This window comes from Saccopteryx bilineata, chromosome 12 (assembly GCF_036850765.1).
Source record: "Saccopteryx bilineata isolate mSacBil1 chromosome 12, mSacBil1_pri_phased_curated, whole genome shotgun sequence".
NCBI lineage: Eukaryota > Metazoa > Chordata > Mammalia > Chiroptera > Emballonuridae > Saccopteryx > Saccopteryx bilineata.
In genome coordinates this window covers 27,167,763-27,189,107 of record NC_089501.1, presented here as the reverse complement: position 1 = coordinate 27,189,107, position 21,345 = coordinate 27,167,763, and the positions used below count along the sequence as shown (strand labels likewise).

The following is a 21,345-nucleotide window of genomic DNA, read 5'->3' as shown; positions in this document are numbered from 1 at the left end:
GCTAAGGGCCCAACGCTTTCTGGCTCCGCAGTTTCTCTATCATCTTCCCGAATCCAAGGTGGACCTGCCTGCCCTCGCCCACTGTCATTACAAATACCCTCTCTGTGACAGCTCTTACACTCTGCGCTGAGAGGGACCCAGTGTTCCTTTCTGTGTCTTCTGGGCCTAGCTTTGCCTGTTCAGTCAAGTTTTTTTAGTCAGTGAATTTACTTTGGAGAAGTGCGTTTTTAAAAGTTGATAAAGGGGCATTTAAGGTTGGGATTCGCCAGCAGGAACGCCTTGCACTCTGTCATCAGTCGTCGTTAGGCCAGGCAGCTTTGAGGGTCCCAAGTCCTTTCCAGCCGGGCGTTGAATCTCAGGGAATCCCGCGGGAAGGCCGGCCCGCGAGGCGCGGGCGCGGGGGCGTGGTCTGGGCCGGGAGCGTGGCGAGGCCCGAGGGGGTTTTCGTGCCGGGGGCGCGTCCGGCGGGGGCGCGGGAGGGGCTTCCGCCGCGAGGGGGCGGGGCTGGCGCGCCGAGTCCGCTGACGGCCCCAGTCAGGGAATTTCAATTTGAAACCTATCGGAGGGAGGAGGCGGGCGCGGCTGCCGCGGCTGCCGGGGCTGAGGCTGGGGCTGGGGCTGAAGCGCGACTGGTCCCCGCGGCGAGCGAGCTCCCGAGTTGCGGTGTTCGGGTAAGGAGGCGTGCGGGGCTGAGGAATGGCGGGCCCGAGGCGGGGGGCCCGGGCCGATTGACGAGTCCCTGCGGAGCCGCAGGGGCAGCTTGGGTTTTTCTTCTGACTGCAGCTGGGAAGCTGATCCCAGGCAGGAAGCGGTGGCGGGACGGCCCCGCCGGGGTGGGGGTGGGGGGCGGCCGGCTTCGGGGTTTGCTGCAGCTCCCTCTCGCCTGCTCTCTCCTTCCTGCCGGATCCCATTCCCTCCCCGCGTCCGGGTCCGGTACTTCGCACCGGATCCTCGCTTCTCCGCGCCTTCCCGGGAGTCGGGGCACACCTCGCAGCCGGGAGAGGCAGAGGCATGGTGAGGACTTTGCGGGCTCCGCCGGGCGCCGTGGGCTCCGGGTCGAGCGTCCCGGCGCCGAGGAGCGGCTGGAGGAGGAATCCGGCTCCATCCGGGCGCGGGCCGCAGCGGCTCCCCGCCTGAGGCGCCTGGCGGGGTGCGCCGGGGCTCCCGGGACGTGGCGGCGACGGCCTTCGGGGGATGATTTTGGGAGAGGAGACGCGGGCGGGGGCGCCGCGCCTCCCTGGGCCGTCCGCGCGCGTGGGCGCTGCGGGAGCCGGGCGAGGGCCGCGCGCCAGCCCCGAGCGCCCCGCGGGACCGACCCGGCGTCCGCCCGCGCGGATGCACAGAGACACGCACGTTTTGCGCGCCGATCCTTACAATCCGATATCCAGGCCATCTTAACAGAGATGTCATTTATTTTCCTTCTCCGGGGCTGGAAGCAGAGGGTTAAGAGCATTTTTTAGGTGAGCTGGAGGGGAAAGACGAGGAGAACAGAACGGAGCCGACGGAGTTGGGACTGGCGTCCGGACCGCATCCTTAGCCCGAGACGCTGTCCCAGAAGCCGGGAGGGCTGTCTGCGGAGGACGTAGGTCATCATGCTTCCCAAAATCACTAACCTCCTTTGAGGTCATGTTTTTTTGTTTGTTTGTTTGTTTTCTTTAGTGAGGTTAGAAGAGCTCTGGCCTAGAGTCTGTTATATTTGGGAGGGGTCTCTGGAGCCCTCTCGACTGACCAAGAACGCTGTAAATTGAATTCACCATCACCACAACCGCTGCCCCTGTTTTTGAGAGCTCTGGGTGGATTGGGAGGGAGGTGGGGAACCTAGAAGAGATGTGATGAATTTTCCCTTTTCTGAATCACTGAAAACTCAGTTTCTTGAACTTCTTGAATATGAAATGGCATGTCTGTGTCAGGCGTCTTGTTCTTCTTGTTACTGTTATTTAAGCTTTTTTTTTTTTTTTAATGACTCTTACAGTTTTTTCCCTTATTCTTTCCTTTTTATTCCCCCCTTGTATGCATTTCACCAGAATCCATTATTTCTATATCTCTATAATACTGTATTGAGAATGAACATTTTAGGTGGTATCCTATTACATTTCCCCTTAGGTTTAACATTTATGGGAAACTGAGTCAATTTTTTTGCCCGCAGGAGCTGGGATTTAGAATTCTCGGTCTTTGAACTGGTTTTACTGGGAAACGAATATCACTTAATCCTTATTCGGTTTCCTCTTGCAGGCTTATTGCTGTGGGAAATCACAGGACTGCTGTTGCAACCACTGATGGGGCTGGTTGCAATGCAATCTTGAATTGTGATAAAGGCAAAACCAGCACGTTCATCAGGCTGACACAACTTTTTTTAAAAGAGCTTGGCCGTGTCCTCTGTCAGCCTGAGCGATCAGTCCTATAATCTTAGTTTAAGAACTACCATCAAACTTGAGATATATACTCCTTGGAGGTTTTTGGAGAACTGTACAAGTAGAGATGGCTTCGAACAATGGCAGGGATTTAGGGCTAACTTAACCCTATCCTATCTTCCTCACTTCTTGGGCAGAATTCCCACTGAAGTCAGGATTGGTCTTGTGTGCAGAAGGACTGCTGAGAACAAGAGGCTGCTCATTTAGAGTAACGGGAAGGGACAATTTCTTTCCTTTTTAAAACATCCCTGTTTACGAAAAACCAAGTCATAAGAGTTCTTTAATCTTTTACCTCTAGTTGAAGTAGTTAGAGTACTGTGTGCAAAGACGTTCCAGAGAAAATATGAGGCTGAATTGAGCCCCCAACCTCAAATTCTTGATATCTAAATTGGATAGGTATTGTTTAAATTGATTAAAAGCAATAAAATGAAAATTTAACCAAGTTAAAATTCATTTCAGTAAAATTATAAGTAACTTGATAAAAAAAATTTAAACTCCTATGCAATCTTTTCAACTTGTTTTGTGTATTAAACTGGGTATGTATATAATTGGGTATGTGTATTAAAATATGAAATTTAATTTTAAGTAGAAAGAAGCAAATTTTCAGATTTAGGGGACAAATCTGAAAAGAGGCCCACCAAAAAATAACTGCAAGTATAAGACAAGGAAATTCAGATAGCTCTTACCGTATTTGGAGAGTTCCTATAATTTTTATATGTAGTGACTATCTGGGCCCAATCTTAGCTTTGTGAATACTTGGGGTTTCCAGGTTAACTTTGCTGATCTGAGTTGGTGAACATGTTAGGTCCTTTTCTTCTTAATGTAACGTTCCTGTGGTTTACCCTTTCCAAATTACCAGTTCTAAAGAATTGAGTTTAGAAAACCAATCCAGTCACCAGATTTTTTAAAAATAGATTTTTAAAAATCATAACCGTGTCCACGTGTACTTCCCGACCACTTGCTTTCAACTAAAAATACTTGCAAAGATGACAAAGCAGTCCTCAACCAAAATATTTATTGGTAAAATTACTCTGTAATTAGTAATATTGTATAGTTATGTTTAACATCAGGTTTTGCTCTGAATCACCACTCTCATTTTACTGTGGTAGAGAATTACAAAGGTTCTAACTCTGCCATTTTATTTAGGAATGTGAGGGTTTACATTTTATATAACAGAATGCTAAATATTTTTGAAGATTTGACTTTGTTTCTGTTTCCACAGGAAAGTATGGGCCTTTTTCTCTTTTTAAAAAAATTTTTTGAAGTGAAGTAGTCTGTTTAAAAGCTGTGTGTGAACTTTTTAAAAAGTCTGAATTGCTAGTATTTTTATAAAGCAATAAAATAGTTTTATAGGGATCAATATTGCTGAGTCAAAATTTGCATTTCTAAAATCTGACTTTTTGACTTGAAGAAAACAAAGGAAATGTGCCTACCCCCTCCTTTATTTAGAAACCTTTTCAGTGGCCTTGCTTGCTTTTTCACATTCGGAATTACTGTACCTAACCATTGGGTACCCTTACAGATTTAAAAGCCTCAAGTAAATGTTTATGCTGGCTCCAGTAGTCAGCAGATACTAGCCAAACCCTAATTTACTGCCTTTTATAGAATCTCGGAATCTCAGGGCCAGGGCTGGACCTTTAGTTAGGAGTCAGCGAATCCATTTTGAGCCCTTGCCCCTTCCCCTCAACACACAAACATTTCCAGCCTCTTTGGAAGGCTTGAATTTATAGATTTGTAGATGATTCCTCTACAGATTCCAGACCGACCATCCTCTGGGATTGCTATGTCTTGCCACACACCAGCAACTTGATATTCATAAGATTTCTATCATTCCTCTAACTGGGCAGTGCCCCAGATTAAAATCCAAAATGGAGTCAATGCCTGGTGTCATTAACTACAGGGGAATGGCCTCCAAATATAAATTATATAGTCATTTAGAAGTTACAGGTAAGTCAATAAGCAAAGAAAAGATTACCTTGCATATCAGCTAGAAGTAACTGATAGTAATAACCAATGCTTGAAAAAGTTTTTTCCCTGTAAATTGTATATATGTCTGTCTCTCAAAAAATATACAAACGTGCACACACTTTTAAAATATATATGTTAGGTGAAGCACCTGTAACATTGTTTGCAGTTAATAAATGTCATGAATCAATTCATGAAACCTCTTGTAATGTATTGGAGGTGCTTTTGTTGCAGATTCTTTGAACATTGGAGTTGCCTTCGTAGAAGCTGGTATTAGGCGTAGAAATGTATAGGTAATGTTTTCATGTGTAGAAATGTCGTGTAGGTAATATACTGTATAAGGGGTTTGCTTTTCCTTTTATTGGATGTTGTTTCCCCTTGTTTTGTGGTTGATTTGAGATCTATAGGTTTCTCAGATGTATGTTTTTCATTTATAGTAGGGTAAATAATCTACATTATTTTCCTAAATATGTAGTGTTGGGGATGGTAATTATTTTTTCCATTGATGGGAGAGATGGGGGGGGGGGGAGAGAGAGAAAGAGAGGGAGGGAGGGAGGGAAAAGCTTCAACTTGTCATTCCATTTAGTTTTTCCATTTAGTCGTGCAGTCATTGATTGCTTCTTGTATGTGCCCTGACCAGGGATCAAACCTACTACTGTGCCGGACAATGCTCTGTCCATTAAGTCACCCAGCCAGTGTCTGGCATGGTATTGATTTTTTTTTTTTTTTTTTTTTTCTCTTCTTCATTTTTCTGAAGCTGGAAACAGGGAGAGACAGTCAGACAGACTCCCGCATGCGCCCGACCGGGATCCACCCGGCACGCCCACCATGGGGCGAAGCTCTGCCCACCAGGGGGCGATGCTCTGCCCATCCTGGGCGTCGCCATGTTGCGACCAGAGCCACTCTAGTGCCTGAGGCAGAGGCCACAGAGCCATCCCCAGCGCCCGGGCCATCTTTGCTCCAATGGAGCCTTGGCTGCGGGAGGGGAAGAGAGAGACAGAGAGGAAAGCGCGGCGGAGGGGTGGAGAAGCAAATGGGCGCTTCTCCTGTGTGCCCTGGCCGGGAATCGAACCCGGGTCCTCCGCACGCTAGGCCGACGCTCTACCGCTGAGCCAACCGGCCAGGGCCTGGTATTGATTTTTAATGAGAATTTTATTGGTGTTCTCAAATTTCTCAATTTTAAAGTGATACCTCTTACCTCTTAGTGTAGGGATAGAGCTCATGTGGCCCATGACTGCATTCTCATTGCTTCTGGATTTTTTTTTTTTTTAGTGAGAACGAGAGCAAGAGAGAGACAGGAAAGGAGAGATATGAAAAGCATCAACTCATAGTTATAGCACTTTAGTTGTTTATTGGTTACTTTTTCATATGTGCCTTGACCTGATGGCTACAGCTGAGCTAGTGACCCCTTGCTCAAGCCAGTGACCTTTGGGCTCAAGCCAGTGACCAGGGGGGCATGTCTGTGATCCCACAGTCAAGCTGGTGACCTCGGGGTTTAAACCTGGGTCCTCAGTGTCCCAGGTCGATGCTCTATCCACTCTGCCACTTCCTGGTCAGGCACTTCTGAAAAAAAATTTTTTTTCCAAAGATTGAAATTGGGCTAATTTCATATTCTCAGTTATTTTTAAAATGGAAATACGTTTTTATTTCACAGATACTTCTATGAACTTTGGTATTTTTTTCACTTGGGCATAGTAGAATCATAAGGTCTTAATGTGTATAGATTGCCTCCCAAGTAATCTTCACAGTAATGTGGAATAAATTTGAGGAATGATAAATATCTTTTTATTCACTCTGAGAAGTTTCTTAAGTAGTCTTTTCCTGTTGGTAATCAAGCTGACAGTTTGCATATGTAACTAAATTTGCTGGTATGGGGATGGTTTTAGTTCTTTCCAGCTAAGAATCAGAGGGCATCGGAGGGGTTCCAAAGTGATTTTGTCATTATTCATACGTAGAACCTTTTTGTCTAGGTAAGGTAGGGAAGTTGATTATGAATACGTGGTTAACAATTTTTTTTTTTGTAGTCAGGAATAATTTTCTGTGTGATGTACAGTTTTTGATATGTAACTGAAATATCCTATGGTGATCACAAGTTAAAACCACTTTTTAACAATTTCAGTACAGTATCTCTAGACTTGTTGAACTTTTAGGAAGCTTTGTCCTAACTATCTAATTCTTTTGGTAGTATGCAGGAGACCATATGTACGGCAGAGCTGTTTGAATCTAGTTTCAGTAACATAGAGTGTTCATAGAATTTCCCAGGGCTGAGGGACCAGGGAAAGGCTGACAACTTCAGTATTCCATCAAGAGTTTATTAAGGGAATTTACAGATGAGGCGCAACTTGGGCTGCGGCAGGACTACAGTGATGTTCTTTGCTGCGTGGCAGGTGCTAAGGAATTATGTCGAACAGGGCAGGATGGTTGTGGTACTGGGGCGTGACCTGCCCCAGGTAAGGGGAAGGTGCTTCACATGCTTGCCCAGAGCGGGGCAGTGTCCTGTCCCAGGAACGGTCACGCAGTGCCGTGTTGGGGAGGGGTCGATCAGACAGTTCTTGAAGGTATTTACGGGAAGCAAACTGTCCTGGCCTGGATCTAGCAGGCTAGTCCTGCAGTGGTCACATTGTGGAACAGTCTGTTCTCCATCCAGGGAGAATTGTCATCTTTTTGTTATGTTGCTAGAGGTAACTGGTTCTGAGTGTAAAAGATGTATGCATATGCTATATTACAACTTTCTCTCTCTGTAACTTCAGTAAGCTTGCTGAAAGAAAGTTGTGAATGGAATTTTTATTGATAGTGTTTAAATCTGCAAGTTGCATTAAAGTGTGATCTTTATAAATCTAGAACATGTTTTTGTACATGAAATAGGCCTTCGACGTAGTGTTTTAACTTTAAATTAGTTGCTGGCATTAAGAAATCTGGAGGTTTCACATGAATATCTTTATTTTAGGCTTCTCTGGAAAAATTGGAGGAGTGGGGCCCATTGGGAAGCAGTGGGCCCATTGGGAAGCTGATGGACAACCATCAGCTGGACATTTGTGTGTTTGTGGTGCCTGCTCCATTTCCCATCTCTCCCTTCCCGAAGACTGACCTTTAGGTCACTGTCAATCATAGTTTATGGAGCCCATTAATCAGTGCCCAGCACACTGTAGGCCCTTAATAACACGGAGAAAGAATGCTCTTGCTAGTTTCCTCCTAGACTTTATGACTTATTGTTTATAAACAGATAACTTGTTCTTTGAAGCCTACTCCAGCAGCCTATGGCTGTACCTTATTTGTATGTTATTTGGTTTTTTAAAACCTTTTAAAAAAAATTTCATCATTTAATGTTTTAGTATTTTTAGAAGATAAGAACTCTTTTATAAACATAACTGGAATACTATCATTACCCTAAAAATTCCTGAATATCATCAACTGTCAAATTGTGAGTATTCAAATGTCCAGTTATCTGGACAACCATCAGCTGGACATTTGTGCATTTGTAGTGCCTGCTCCATTTTCATCCTCTCCCTGCTTTGCTGAAGTCTCTCCCATTTCCTTTTGTCTTGCCTGTAGATGTTTGCATTGATTTACATTAGATATCTGTCTCCTTTAGACTATTGAGTTTGTATTTCTTATACTAAATATCAGTCAAAATTGAATAAAGGCCTAGATCTGTATGACCTTAAAGTAGGGGTTCCTGGCTGTGGGCTTTGCCATCTCTTTGGCCAGCAAAAATTTCCCACCTCTCCCTTCCCGAAGACTGACCTTTAGGTCACTGTCAGTCATAGTTAATGGAGCCCATTAATCAGTGCCCAACACACAGTAGGCCCTTAATAACATGGGGAAAGAATGCTCTTCTTAGTTTCCTCCTAGACTTTATGACTCATTGTTCATAAACAGATAACTTATTCTATTTTTAAATTAAAAAAAAAATTTTTAATTAAAAAAAATTTTTTTTAAAATTTTTCTGAAGCTGGAAATGGGGACGCAGTCAGACAGATTCCTGCATGCGCCCGACCGGAATCCACCCGGCACACCCACCAGGGGGCGATGCTCTGCCCACCAGGGGCGTCGCTCTGTTGCGACCAGAGCCATTCTAGCACCTGGGGCAGAGGCCAAGGAGCCATCCCCAGCGCCCCCGGGCCATCTTCTGCTCCAGTGGAGCCTTGGCTGCGGGAGGGGAAGAGAGAGACAAGAGAGGAAGGAGAGGGGGAGGGGTGGAGAAGGAGATGGGCGCCTCTCCTGTGTGCCCTGGCCGGGAATTGAACCAGGGACTTCCACATGCCAGGCCTACGCTCTACCACTGAGCCAACCGGCCAGGGCAGATAACTTGTTCTTTGAAGCCTACTCCAGCAGCCTATGGCTGTACCTTATTTGTATGTTATTTGGTTTTTTAAAACCTTTTAAAAAAAATTTCATCATTTAATGTTTTAGTATTTTTAGAAGAGAAGAACTCTTTTATAAACATAACTGGAATACTATCATTACCCTAAAAATTCCTGAATATCATCAACTATCAAATTGTGAGTATTCAAATGTCCAGTTATCTCAAATATCATTTTTTTAAAAAGTTGAGGGTGTTTTGTTTTTGTTTTTTTGTATTTTTCTGAAGTTGTTAATGGGGAGGCAGTCAGACAGACTCCTGCATGCGCCCGACCAGGATCCACCTGGTATGCCTGCCAGGAGGCGATGCTCTGCCGCAACCAGAGCCATTCTAGCGCCTGAGGCAGAGGCCATAGAGCCATCCTCAGCGCCCAGGCCAACTTTGCTCTAATGGAGCCTTGGTTGCAGGAGGGGAAGAGAGAAACAGAGGAAGGAGAGGGGGAGGGGTGGAGAAGCAGATGGGCACTCTCCTGTGTGCCCTGGCCAGGAATCGAACCCCGGACTTCTGCATGCCAGGCCAACGCTCTACCAACTCAGCCAACCGGCCAGGGCCTAGTTGAGGTATTTTGAAGTATAACATTCTATTGCTTTCAGCTATATAGCATGGTGATTTGATATTTATATATTGTGATGATCACCATAATAACATGTACATCATAGTGATTTGATGTTTGTATACATTGTGATGATTATCACAATAAATGTAGTTAACATTCATCACCACCTGATTTTTCTTTTAATGGGAACTTTTAAGATCTATTCTTAGCAGCTTTTAAATATTTAGTACAGTATTATAATTATAATCACCATCTGTATATTATACCCCAGGACTTAACTTATTTTATAACTGGGAGTTTTGATCTCCTTTACCCATTTTGCCTACACCCAACCCCTGACCTCTGGCAACAACCAGTCTGTTCTCTGTATCTCAAGTATCAAGTTTTGAAAAAATTAATTTGATTCAAGATCCAGTTAAGAGATACACATTATGATTGATTAATAATATCTCTGAAGACCAGTACACCATAGTTTCCTTCTTTTCTCATATTTTTTCTTGCAATTTAATTTATTTCTTGAAGAAACTTGATGGGTTGTTTTCTATGTCGGTTTCCCAGTCTGAATTTTGCTGATTTCAATCCGGTAGTGTAGTACACCTGTTCCTCTGTCCTCTGTTTTTTCTTTATATTGGTAAGTGGATCTAGAGCCTTGATATAATTCAACTTCTTTCTTCTTTATTTTTCCTGGTAAGATTTCTCCGTAGGTGTAGGCTTCTAGTTGACTCTTCTTGCTTTCTTTGCCTCCAGCCTCCATCTAGCTTCAGGTGCTCTCTCATCAGCCACTTTGTCATCTACTTACCAGGGGTCTCAAACTCGTGGCCCGTGGGCCGCATGCGGGCCGCCGAACAATTTTGTGCGGCTGGCAGACTAATCCACGGGCTTACTTAATTTTATCCAAAATATTTTGAATTTCGTGGATTAGTCTGCGGGCCGCACAAACTTGTTCGGCGGGCCGCGAGTTTGAGACCCCTGAATCTGTATTGGACAAATGCATTTTATGCTAGTGGGCTGGCTTTTTCTAGGTTCCTTTTTAAGTAATTCAGTAAGGCCAAGAGCACTAATAATTAATAAACATGTGAAAAAGGAAGAAAAGTAACTATTATGGAGCATAGACCATAAGCCAAGTACTATAGTTGGTGCTTTGCACATGTTAATATCCCCAGTTCTTCTTGCAGCAACACCTTGAAGTTGGTAGGCAGCTCATTTTTACATATGAGAAATTGAGGCTTACAGCTGCTAAAACTTGTGTTTCTTCTGCTAGGGAGGGCTGGGCTTTGCTTTTAATTGCTTAACGCTTTTACTATGTAGAACTTCCAAGTTTTTAGGAAATTGTTGGCATCTATAATATCTAACTTTTATAAAAGACAAGCTTGCTTTCCTAACTCATTTTTTGTCTCCTAGTTTTCTTTTGTCAAGTTATGGTTATGAAGCTGATTGAATAGTACTTTTTATTTTGTGATTACAGAATCATGCTGGAATTGGGAGTACCCTTCATCTTGTTTTTCATGTTACTATAGTGTTTTCAGTCTGATATTTCAATGTAAGGAAAATATACCAGAGTATAAAATGTAAAAGGTGACCACCTCCCCTTTTTGGTCTTTCAAGTGGTTTTTGTTATTTTTTTGCTCTTTTATTTACAGTGTGGGATTCCCAGGGTGCTTGTAATATAGGTAATGCTATAGGGATTATAAGGAAAAGCAGCAGATCACTGCCCTAGTTCCCTTTGTGACAGATTTCTCCTCCCCAGAGGCTACTACTTTCAGTTCTTTTGGTTTTATTGTCTGGTGTGTTTTGCTTAAATAACATTTTTTCTTTCTTTTTTTTTCCATTTTATTTTTTTATTTTTTATTATTATTTTTTGCATTTTTCCGAAGCTGGAAACAGAGAGGCAGTCTGACAGACTCCCGCATGCGCCCTACCGGGATCCACCCGGCATGCCCACCAGGGGGCGATGCTCTGCCCCTCTGGGGCGTCGCTCTGCTGCATCCAGAGCCATCTTAGCGCCTGAGGCAGAGGCCACAGAGCCATCCTCAGCGCCCGGGCCATCTTTGCTCCAGTGGAGCCTTGGCTGCAGGAGGGGAAGAGAGAGACAGAGAGGAAGGAGAGGGGGAGGGGTGGAGAAGCAGATGGGTGCTTCTCCTGTGTGCCCTGGCCGGGAATCGAACCCGGGATTCCTGCACGCCAGGCAGACGCTCTACCACTGAGCCAACTGACCAGGACCTTTTTTTTTTTCCATTTTAGATAATAATAGTTATTAACTTCATATCTTGGTTGGAGTTAGTCTCCTTTACTAACTCCCCTTTTCCCATACACAGTCTTAGACTCTTCTTTTATTCTAAAACACAAGCATGCAATAGCTAAGTCACGTAAAGTGCTTTGATTGCATGGACTTTTTTCATTCTGAAAAATGAGAAAATTAACTTTTTCAATCTGAAGTTAATTGCCTTCCATCTTCATTTGCATAGTTTTCTTTAATACCCATCCTTAATTTAACCCTAAACTACATTGAAAACTGTAGTGATAACATTTTCTTTCTTTCTTGGAGACATTCTTCTGGGCCCTGTATTTTCCTGGATTGGTTTATTTCTAGAACTACTATGTAGCTTTACTCTGGGAATTCCCTTTACCTCTCTTCTTGGGCTCCCAGGTTCCTGGGTTCTGTGTTCCTTTATTAACTCTTACTTTACCTGATTCTTCTAGTAGTTTCCCAAGAAAATCCAAATAGAAGGTGAACTTTTTGAGACCTTACATGTCTAAAAACAACTTATTTCCACTCTTTTACACTCTCATTTTGAATGCTTTTATAGTTCGGCTGGGTATAGAATTCTAGGGTAGCGATTACTTTTCTTTCAAATTTTGAAGGCATCACTCCATTGCATTCTAGCATCTCTGTTGCTGTTGGAAGGAGGGATGTGATGTTAATTTCTATTTCTGTTTGTGTAACTGGTTTGTTCTTTTTAGAAGTTTTCAGGATTTTCTCTTACAATTTGGTGTTTTGAAATTCCACGATGATGTGTCTACTGGTGTGGGAGGTTTTTCATTCATTGTTCTGGGCACTCTGTGGGCCTGTCATCCTGGAAACTCTTTTCTCTTGCAGATATATACCTCTATAATAATTTCTCCCTCTATGCTCTCTGTTCTTCTGGAACTGCTGTTACTTGGATGTTGAATTTCCTAGATTGACTTTCTAATTTTGATTCCTTTTTTCTCTGGTACTGTCTCTTTGTCTATTTGTTCTACTTTTTGGGAAATTTATTCAGTGTTTTCTTCTAACCACTATACTGATTTTTTTTTGTTTTCCTATTTTCTGTGCTGCTTCTTGGTTACTTAATTTCCTTTGGATAATGACCTTTTCTTTTTTCATGTATGTGATACCTCCAGTCATGCCCTATTTGATGTCCCTTTGCACTTTCTGTCTGGAATGATCTTCCCTCACATCTGCATGGCTTTCTCCTTTAATTCCTTCAGATGTTTGCTTCCCATGATCATTTATTTGAAACTATTATACAACCCCTATTCCACTATACCCTAAATCTATTCCTTGTCTTTTCTTTCTTCTATAGTATGTATTATTATCATCTGATACACTATATACTTTTTGTTTATTGACTGTCTCCCTCACTGGAATATAAGCTGCATGAAGGCAAATATTTTTGTTTTGTTTGCCCTAGTATTATATTTCTAGTATCTAGGACAGTGCCTAGGCAGAGAGTAGGTTCTCTGTAAGTATTTGCTGACTGAATAATGACGTCCTTGTTTTCTGTATAGTGCTTCACCTCTGCCCTCTATATCTGGGTTCCCTGATCTCAGAGCCTTCCTTCCTCAGCTTCTCTAGCAAGTGAACCTCCTGTCTTCTGGCTGCAAAGGATTGGTGAAAGGTAGAGAGGGGGGAAGGAGAGATGGAGGGAGGGAGGGAGGGAGGGAGGGAGAAGTTGAAATGTTCCTTGTACGTATTTACTTATAACTGGTCTCCTGTTTTCAGCTCTGTTTCTCACCTCAGCCCTCAGTGGATTGTTTCTGGTAGGCCCCCACCAAAACAGGAATTCAGGGTTCAGCTTCCTCTGGTCTGCAAAGTCAGTTACTCTGTACATCTGTTTTCCATCTTCTAGAGTTCTGTTGATATATTTCACCTGCTGGCCTGTCCCCTCCTTGTGTGTGTGTATCTGTACTTTTTTTTTTTTAATTTCCTTATTGTCATTTTAGTATGCTCTTGGGAAGGAACAGAAATTAACTCATGTTCAATACACTGATTTTAGAGTTTTAAATTGATGGAAATAAGATTCCTAATATACTGTAGTACTCAAAATTTGATAAGGACTGCAGCTTTAATAAAATAAACCCATTTTTCTTCATGCCACACGCTGAGTTGAACTTCAGTTATATATATGTACATGTATAAAGTCAGGCGATTTAGTCAGCACTGAGAATGGATGGGAGTAGATGACTGATGATACATCATTGAACAAGATGGTCCTTCCTAGGGAGAGATTAGTAAATATATTTGTTCCTGTAAACTTTCAAGGACTAGGTCAATACAGACACTTAGAAGTCATAAATATAGGCCCTGGCCGGTTGGCTCAGTGGTAGAGCGTCGGCCTGGCGTGCAGAAGTCCCGGGTTCCATTCCCGGCCAGGGCACACAGGAGAAGCGCCCATCTGCTTCTCCACACCTCCCCTTCTCCTTCCTCTCTGTCTCTCTCTTCCCCTCCCGCAGCGAGGCTCCATTGGAGCAAAGATGGCCCGGGCGCTGGGGATGGCTCCTTGGCCTCTGCCCCAGGCGCTAGAGTGGCTCTGGTCGCAGCAGAGCGACACCCCGGAGGGGCAGAGCATCGCCCCCTGGTGGGTGTTCCGGGTGGATCTCGGTCGGGTGCATGCGGGAGTCTGTTTGTCTATCCCCGTTTCCAACTTCAGAAAAATACAAAAAAAAAAGAAGAAAAAGAAAAGAAGTCATAAATATATATTTGAACTAGATTTAAAAATTTTGTGAATGTGTTATCTGAAATGGCTCCCTTATTTTTAGAGTTTACCTATGACACAGGATTTGCCTTCAGAAATTTAAATATTCTTTGAATGTTGACTATAGAGGAAATTTGGAACATAGGTGGGTTCTTTTAAATTCTTTTAGGGTGAAAAATTTCATTAGTAGGGCATGAATATGGAATAGGATTTACCCTAATGTGAAGATACACACTTTAGGGGTTTTGTACGTGGGGTTTAGGTAGAGTGAGACAGAAACCAAGGTTCTGGATAAGGTAGTGGCTGTGAGTTCTGAGGTAGTTCCAGGAAGATCCGAAGGCTCATGCATGCATATGGTTAGTGTTGCTTAAGTTACCCAGTGGTTTTGAGTGGTTTATAAATTCAAATACTCTATTCATTAATGTGGAAGGTGTTGTAGGCAATAGATCAGGACAGTATTTCCCTAACTTAAAGTGTGGTGGTGTGTTAAAATGATTTGAGGTGGCACACAGACAAATCTTTTTCTGACAGTGATTAAATATGTATGTCATTTCGCATCAGAAAATATACAAAGGCTTTATAACTATGATTTAATTGATAATACTTAGCATAAGGCTAAAGTAGACATTTTTTTAAGTGGCTTGATTTGAAGACCAGTATTAAATAATATAGCAGCTGTTTGGATTTGGCAAAAATTGTAAAGTAGGTTTGTGAATAACTAAAGTTTGAGAAACATTGGATAGTTTCAAAATATAATTTTCTTAATCAAGGTACTTTGTATAGTTCTTTCTCATAGTAGATAATGGCATGAAACTGTATGGTGAGTGTGGCATAAACTTCTTTCTAAGTGTTTTCTTTTTCAATATGCTGTTTTAATTTAACATTTTTTTTCTCTTTTTGAAATCAGTTCTTAGAACATTTTCTCATTTGATTCTTGAAGCAGTTTCATAGGTCTGAGAAGTAAGTGAGTCAGGAAGAGGTTAAAGGTACCCAAAGTCATGTGGCAGTTTTTAATGGGCTTTCAGGCACAGCCAGGTTCTCCTTATGTCTAGAGTTGCTCTTTCCACACTGTTCTCTCTTGCTGTTAATGGAGTTGCCAATTGAATTTTTCTTGGAGAACTCAGGAAGCCTGCCAAGTTTTGTAGCTAGAGGCCTGTCCTGTAGCTTTCATATATTTGTATCTTGATGCCAGAAGGTAGACAGAGCTAGGACTTCCAAAAATAGTTCAATAAATGTGTCAACATTTTGAAATACTGTTGAAACAACAAGGAAGCAGATGGCCTATGGGATTATTGGAAAGTGGTGCTAAGTGTCTTCACAAGTATTTGAAAAGCAAGTGTGGCATTGGCCATATGCTAGACAATGGTGCGTGTTTACTTTTGGAGTCCTTTTTTTTTTGTATTTTTCTGAAGTGAGAGGCAGTGGGAGGCAGACAGACTCCCGCATGTGCCTGACCGGGATACACCCAGCATGCCCACCAGGGGGCGGTGCTCTGCTCATCTGGGCTGTTGCTCTGCTGCAACCTGCTGGAGCCACTCTAGCGCATGAGGTGGAGGCCATGCAGCCATCTTCAGTGCCCGGGCCAACTTTGCTCCAGTGGAGCCTTGGCTGCGGGAGGGGAAGAGAGAGACAGAGAGGAAGGAGAGGGGGAAGAGTTGAGAAGCAAATGGGTGCTTCTCCTATGTGCCCTGGCTGGGAATTGAACCCGGGACTCCTGCATGCCAGGCCGACGCTCTACCGCTGAGCCAACCGGCCAGGGCCTGGAGTCCATTTTTTATTATGATAATCTTTTACTTTTTATGTTCTGTTTAATTGCTTTTGATTGTGGTTAAAAAAAAACAAACCCCAAACAACTGTTAAATAAACGTCTTTCTTGAAAAATTATCTTTAATCCACTTCTCTGAGAAAAAGGGAAACTTAAAAAAAAATAAAATGAATAAAAATTGTGCATGAGAAAAGTTAAAGTGCCTAATAATGAGTTAGGTCTGTCCACTAATGAAGGAATCAAGAGTTTATCCATTAGTTTGTAACCAGAACTGTTTTTGGATCTTAGCCATTAAAATCAACATCAGTAAAGCCTACATCTTAATTTCCTAATGCAGAGATTGTCTGTTTTAAATTATGCACACATAGGAATGTGAATACTATTCGTCCTTCCCCCATATTCCTCCCACCCGCGAACAGGAAAAGAAAGGTACATTGGAAATATTCTGCACTTCGCAGCACTGCAGTGCAGAGCTGGGGATGTGGGCAGCATATGCAGTGCAGATGTTCCTCCATCGCGCCGCCTCATTGTGGCCAGTTCACTTTCATCCTTGATGCTGCAAGCTGAGATCCAAAGACTTGAGGGCGGTTTAGTCTAAAGCAATCTATAGATCCCTGATCTCTGTGTTACTTGCTCTGTGCAGCACCACATGACACATGATAGTGGTGAAGGATAAGGTGGCTCTTTTTTAAGGACTTTTCTTTTGTTATTATATTTCCTAAAGCCATCTCTTTACTGTCTGATTTTCTTTTTTTTTTTTTGTATTTTTCTGAAGCTGGAAACGGGGAGAGACAGTTAGACTCCCGCATGCGCCTGACTGGGATCCACCTGGCGAGCCCACCAGGGGCAATGCTCTGCCCCTCTGGGGCGTCGCTCTGTTGCATCCAGAGCCATTCTAGCGCCTGAGGCAGAGGCCACAGAGCCATCCCCAGCGCCCGGGCCATCCCTGCTCCAATGGAGCCTCCGCTGCGGGAGGGGAAGAGAAAGACAGAGAGGAAGGAGAGGGGGAGGAGTGGAGAAGCAGATGGGCACTTCCCCTGTGTGCCCCGGCCGGGAATCGAACCCGGGACTCCCACACGCCAGGCCGACGCTCTACCGCTGAGCCAACCAGCTAGGGCCTGTCTGATTTTCAATTGAAATTTTTTAGAAGAATGTACCCTAGTCAGTTACAGAGTGTTTTTCTTTTTTAAATTTGGGAAATTTAAAATACATTCAGAAATAGAATAGCAATATAATAAACTCCATGTATCCTCACCCAGCGTTGACAGTTACTAGCACATGGCCAATCTTATTTCTTGCTGCTTTTAGAATTACAGAAACTAGTTCATTTACGACATACTCAGTTTTCATGTTTTTGCAATAAATGTATGAATAGTGTTTTGATCAATAAAAGCAGTTTCACCCAAATGTATTATTGTGGATAAAGGAAATGCTTTAGCCAGTGCTAAAGAAAAACCCTAACAATTTCTAAACCAAATCTGATCTAATCCTCAAATTCTGTTTTAATGTTGATGATTTAAACTAGATTTTAATGTTTTTATATTTTTATTTTTTTTCTTTCTTTTTCCTTACATCTCTCTCCCTCACCTTCTCTCTTTCATTTTCTCTCCCTCAGTCCCTCTTTTTCTATTTTTCATTCTTTTGCTTAGCACAGTTTGGTGACAAATTGTTGGAACTGAACTAAGTGAAACTTTTTTTTTCAGCAGACTGGATTTTAATATGGCTACACAGTTGTTATAAAATCATATCCACCTGCCGTGTCTATGATCTGTCAGTGTAGAAGGAAAAGTATACGCCTCAAACATTGATCACATACTAGTTTAGAAATATGTAAAACGTGGGCATTATAGATGAAGCTGACTATAACTTAATAGTTTAAATGCTTTTACTATACTAACAGGCAGGATTTTTATATTTGGGAAAGTTTATTTTATATTTTAATTTGTAGTTATTAAAATAGTATATACTTCCTTTGTAAAGACATTAAATAGTGAATTAGAGAATACTGAACTGATACTAGGCCTGACCAGACAGTGGCACAGTGAATAGAGCGTGGGTCTGGGATACAGAGGACTCAGGTTTAAAATCCCGAGGTCACTGGCTTGAATGCAGGCTCATCTGGCTCGAGTGTGGGCTCTCCAGCTTGAGCACGGGGTTTCTGGATTGAGCATGGGATCATAGATATGACCCCTATGGTCACTGGCTTGAAGCCCAAGGTTTCTCGTTGAGCCCAAGGTCGCTGGTGTGAGCAAGGTGTCACTTGCTCTGCTGCAGCACCCCCCCCCCCAAAATCAGGTCACATACAAGAAAGCAGTCAGTGAACAACTAAGAAGCCACAACGAAGACTTGATGCTTCTCATCTCTCTCCCTTCCTGTCTATTTGTCCCTCTCTCTGTCTCTGTCTCACACACACACACACACACTACTGATACTAGAAAACATCCTTTCTTGAATGCTTAATATTTAAGATATATTAAGTGTCAGATATTATTCTATAAGCACTTTTACTAATATTTATTAAATTCTCACAGTAACTCTGTGTGGTGAGTATGTTATTTTAGGGATGCCTGATAAGAAAGGTTCAATAACTTGCAAGGTTCATTCAGTATCTTGCCCTTGGTCATCAGCTAATTAATGGAGAGGGATTTGAACCCAGGCCTTCTGGTTCCAGAGCCTACAGTCATAACTGCTGTCCTATATCGTCCCTAAGAATATGTAAATTCTTTCTTTACACCCTGTTCCTACTTATATTCCTCTCCACTGAGGTACCTATTTTGAACCAGACCAATACTATAATATTGTATTAGGGTATCATTTGATCACTGTGGGGGTAATTTTCTATCAGCAACTTGAAAGCAGTTAATGAGATTCTACTCAAGTTTCTTTACTGATTTCAGTGTAAAGAAAGGGACGGGGAGAGTGGAAGCATGTAGAAGGTAAAGTGGTAACTGTTGGTGTCTGTCCTTCTCCCCCAACTGTTTTTGAAATGGAATGTTGAGGCTGGTTGGAATGTTGACAGGTCTCCAAGGAGTTGCTGAAGTCAGTGGTTTTAAGTAACACTGAATGATCAAAATTTTTGTCTTCAGTTGAGTCTTGAAGCGCCAGATGTATTATTGAAACTTAGGCTATCATTGGTATGTCCTGTAAAGTATAGACTTGTAGGAGATTGTCTTGATACTATAGTGACTGGGATTTTAACAAACCAGGTACAAGATAGAGTACAGGGATAGAAAGAAAAGTATTCTAGACGCACATCCCAATCCTAGTTCAGCAATCACTGAGTGAGACAGTTGGGTAAGTGATGTTGCTTCTTGTGTCTGTTTTCTCTTAAGTGATTCAGATACCCGGAAATAAGTCCTAATCCATGTAAGATGTTTTCTGTGCCTCATTTATTTGTCTCTGTGGAAAAAGTCATCTAAAGTTCCCTTCTTAGAGGAAAAACAGACCTAGATTTTGGCAAAACATTTGATAAAGCTTCTGTGGTATCTTTATAGCAACTTTGGGGGAAAAAGACTTTGTGGAGGGCAGTCTGTAGTGGTGTTTGTTACTGAAATTTTAACCTTAGTCTTCTCATAGCCAAAAGATTTTTGCCAATGAATTTTTTTTTTTTTTGATGAAGACAAGGAACTGCTGATCAGATTTACAGATTCATTGAAATTTATAGGAAAACCTAATAAGCCATATATAGATTGTCTTGTTGGTTATAAAATTGGTTGAAATAAGATGAAATTTGTCAGAAATAGAAATTTAAAAACAAGGAAGTAAAGCACACTGAAAGAAGTCTAAAACAGTGCAGTCTTGGCCTTCTTTCAATGTGAAGTTTTATTAAAAAGTGGTAGATGCCTTTTTATTCCTAAGTGCATGACACGTTAACTTTCGGTCTTACAACTCCACTAAAATTGTTCTTTTTCAGGCAATAGAAAGGCCCTGTTATCAAATTATTAAACAGGAATTATTTTAGATATTTTTGGCCAACCATATTCTCTTTGAAATTCTCTCAACATATTTAGAGCACTTTATTCTACTTCTGTTAGTCACATGCTTCTTTTTCTTCAACTATACCTAAAGTTTTTTCTGTTTCCCAGGGTTCTGTCCTCAGCCGTTGATTCTTAGCCCTAATTTTGTATCATCCCAACACTTCACCTACTATCATTATCTGTTAATGCATATCTCTCCCAAGGCTTTTTCTCCTGAGCTCTTCATCCTTATATGATTTTAAAAGACACGCTACCAGTATTTTAAAGAGAGCTTTTAAATGAATATGTGAAGTGTTCTATGCAGAATGTGGGCTGTAGTTGATTATTCTGTTTTCACCTGGATTATTTTGTTCATTTTTAGATATTGCCTTTTAAGGGGTACATAGCATGCACTAAATACACACACACACACACACACACACACACACTCCATAAAAATAAGTGGAAGCTTAGACAGCTCAAACCGTGTTCCTGAAAGTGTGCCTAGGATGCCGAGGTTAGGAGGAACTGTAGTCAGGGAGAAACTAGCTATTGAAATAACTGCAAGGGTAAGACTTGCCGAAGTGGGCAACTTATTGAGAGCTATCTTTAAACGTTGACTTTTAACTTTTAACAAAACCATTGTAATCTTGAACCTTTATTTAATATGGAATTCTGTGTGCATATATGTGTGTGTATGTGAATAACAATCAAGTTTGATTAGTTTTTAGCCATACTATGTTGCAGTGTGCTCTAAGATATCCTTTTCTATTTAATAATTAAAATATATGTGCCAGTCAACAGTTCATTAACTTGATTTCACAGCTCATCATGGGCTGTGATCTGTGTTTGAAAACCCTTTTTCTGTGGATCAAACTAAGAGATTTGGAGAAGGGATGTTTCCTACTTAGTATGAGAACGTTTTTCTTCTTTTTAAATTCATTTTAGAGAGGTGGGGGTGGAGAGAGATAGAGAGAGAGAAAAGGGCGGGGGGAGGAGTAAGAAACATCAACTCCTATATGTGCCTTGACTGGGCCCAGTTTCAAACTGGGGACCTCAGCGTTCCAGGTCGACGCTTACTCCACTGTGCCACCACAGGTCAGGTGAGAAGAACTTTTTAACAGAGCAGGCAGAAAATGGAAGGGGCTGTTGGGGTTCTCTAGAGATGGTGTAAGTTTCTCAGGGTTTGAAGGACTCGGGCCAGAGGCTGATACCACCTGCTGGAAGGTGGGAGGAAGGTTCACTGTGGGGGTGGGTGAGGGAGGATGGAACTCTGGTCACTGACATGTCTTCCAAGAGTTTATGATTTTCATTTTATGACTTACCGAAGCTTTTAAGGTGAGTAAAGTTACCTCTGTGAAAAATATTGATTTT

The 21,345-nt window shown here is 42.2% G+C and overlaps 1 protein-coding gene across 14 annotated transcripts in view; it reads left to right on the top strand.

The window, feature by feature from the left end:
• The first annotated feature begins 516 nt into the window (after positions 1 to 516).
• The window catches only part of EPB41L2 (erythrocyte membrane protein band 4.1 like 2), a 232,103-nt gene continuing 211,274 nt past the window's right edge, over positions 517 to 21,345 (top strand). For 12 of the 14 annotated variants that reach the window (XM_066247989.1, XM_066247988.1, XM_066247987.1 and 9 more), the window contains exon 1: positions 517 to 671. The gene's annotated coding sequence lies outside the window, so the exon portion shown is untranslated. Of the gene's footprint in view, positions 672 to 900; positions 1,015 to 21,345 lie in introns of those variants that run through there. The other 2 variants (XM_066247974.1, XM_066247976.1) reach the window with 2 other exon arrangements.